This window comes from Myotis lucifugus, unplaced genomic scaffold, assembly GCF_000147115.1.
Source record: "Myotis lucifugus unplaced genomic scaffold, Myoluc2.0 scaffold_353, whole genome shotgun sequence".
Classification (NCBI taxonomy): Eukaryota; Metazoa; Chordata; class Mammalia; order Chiroptera; family Vespertilionidae; genus Myotis; species Myotis lucifugus.
Window position 1 is genome coordinate 382586 of NW_005871401.1, and position 2766 is coordinate 385351.

Here is a 2766-nt window from a genome sequence, read left to right on the forward strand (position 1 = left end):
AAGTTTTTCCTACAGACATACTTATGTAAGTGCAAAATGACCTATGTTCAATGTTATTCATTGAAGTTTTATTTGTAGTAGTTAAATACTAGCAACAATCTAAATGCCTTTCTTTAGGAGATTGGTGAAATTGGTAAAACAGAATGAGAAAGTTCCTTATAAGCAGGAATGAAATAAATTAATCTAAAATAAAAAAAGCAAGGTGCAGAGCAGTATGTATCAAATACTACCCTATGGATTAAAATAAATCTACAAATGCTTCTAGCTGGTTTGGCTCAGTGAATAGAGCGTCGGCCTGCAGACTGAAAGGTCCCGGGTTCAATTCCGGTCAAGGGCACATGCCCTGGTTGCCAGCATAATCCCCAGTAGGGGGTGTGCAGGAGGCAGCAGATCAATGATTCTCTCTCTCTCCCCTGTTTCTCTCTCTCTCCCCTCTCCCTTCCTCTCTGAAATCAATAAAAATATATTTTAAAAAATTAAAACAAAGCCTCTTCAGAGGCATGTTCACTACTCAGAAGTGAAGAAGAACCTAAAGACATGAGTGAGGCAGAGGAGAGGTGGTATTTTACTCATCCAGGTGCACTCAGCTTGGCTGCCGGAGTGGTTTGTAGCGTGTGCCTGGACTGGGGCCTCTGTGTATGCTTTGGGATGATCCCAAAAGCTCAGTCAGAGAGACAGAGAATGGAGCTGAAGCAATCAACTTAGGAGAGTGGGGGATACAAAAAGATTCTTGTAGTTGACTTAAAAAGATTGGAAAGGCACCCAGTCGGTGTAGCTCAGTGGTTGAGTGTCGACTTATATAAATCAGGAGGTCATGGTTTGATTCCTGGTCAGGGCACATGCCCGGGTTGAGGGCTAGATCCCCAGAAGGAGGAGTGTAGAAGGCAGCTGATCAATGATTTTCTCTCATCGTTGATGTTTCTATCTCTCCTCCTTCTTCCTTCCTCTCTGAAATGAATTTTTAAATATACATATACATATACATATACATATACATATACATATACATATACACATACACATACATATTATGATGGGAAAGGGAAAGTGGCTGCCCAGGGTTCTCATGTTGCTGTCTCTGCCTACAAGCAAATTCAAAGTAGAAACCCTGAATTGCTCAAACAATAGGAATAATGTGGCCAGCTCAATGTGATGGTCAAATGAAGAAACTCTGAGTTAATGACCCATGGGAAAACGCTGGGACTGGCTGTACATTTAATCCAAGATGCTCCAGGTACTCAGATTGCACCAGGCTCTCAAACTCTCCTAGGGATTGGGACCAGCTATCTAATCTGCAGTCACCGGCCACCTAAAACTTTACTAGGTGGAGTTTTGTATGATGATGGTCTTACCACCACAAATGTTTGAAACCATTAAATTTTAATGACAATGACTGAGGTCCCCACTCCCTTCAAAAAAGCCTTCTGATTATTGATACGAACGAACCCCTCTGGGACTGCTGAAGTCTTAGCTCATAAGCGAATCGTTTTGCTTTACTGTTCTCCCCCCACTCCTCCTCCCCTCTCCTCATTCTTTCCCCCCGCATTTAAAAAAGAAGTTTATTTTAAATGCAACATTTTTGGGAGTTTTGCAATAGAAAAAATATCTCATATTTTCAGGTTACATAGTTCATAATATTTCTAGATATTGAAGTTCTCATTATTTTTTAAATTTATCTTTATTGTTGAAAATATTACATATGCCCTCTTCTTTTCCCCCATTGACCCCTTCCACCCCATTCCCGCTCCCTCCACCCAGTTCTCATTATTTCTTCACATCTTTCTGAAGGTGGGAGCTGGGTAAAAAAGGTCTAAATGTTTTTGTATATGTTGGAAGCAGATTGCCAAACTGCTCCTTGAAAGATTAACCAGTTTACATTCTCAGGTATTGGAAGTGCCCCTTTTCTTGAACTCTCATTGGCACTTGTGCTATCATTTTTACAATTCCAATTTGATGGGCTAAACTCACATCTCATTTTATTTGCATGTTCTAAATTGTAATGCATGTGAACATTTTTCAAAGTTATGTTGGTCACTTGAGTTCTTTTTAAAACAATATGTATTGATTGATTTTAGACAGAGAGAGGAAGGGTTTGTTTTTCCATTTATTTATGCATTCATTGGCTGCTTTTTTTGTTTTGTTAATCCTCACCTGAGCATATTTTTTTCATTGACTTTTAGAGGGAATGGAAGGGAGAGAGAGAGGGAGGAGAAGAAGAGAGTGAGGGAGAGGAAGAGGGAGAGGGAGAAAGAGAGGGAGAGAAAAAGAGAAAGATCAATGTGAGAGAGAAACATGGATCAGTTGCCACTTTCTGATGTATGAGATGATGCTCCAACCAACCAAGCCACACTGGCCAGGGCTGATTGCATTTTTATGATACACTAGAGGCCCGGTGCATGAGATTTGTGCTGGGGAGGGAGGTGGATCTTTCAGCCTGGCCTGAGCCCTCTTGCAGTCTGGGAACCCTTGGGGATGTCCAACTGATGGTAAGCCGTCATTTGGACATCCTTAGCGCTGCTGCAGACGAGGCAGAGGCTCCCGCCACTGGCTTCTGGCTGAGCGGCGCTCCTCCTGTGGGAGCACACTGACCACCGGGGGCAGCTCCTGAGCATACTGACCACTGGGGGCAGCTCCTGCATTGAGTGTCTGCCCCCTGGTGGTCAGTGCAGCGACTTGTTATTATATAGGATGATTGAATCCATATTGAAATATACAAATATATATTAATATATGGTGTTAGGTAAAGACTCTAATTGTATTTTTCCA

General features: G+C 41.9%; 1 pseudogene; it reads left to right on the top strand.

Moving 5' to 3' along the window:
• The first annotated feature begins 537 nt into the window (after nucleotides 1–537).
• On the top strand, nucleotides 538–1324 carry LOC111828401 (annotated as a pseudogene).
• Nucleotides 1325–2766: the final 1442 nt, after the last annotated feature.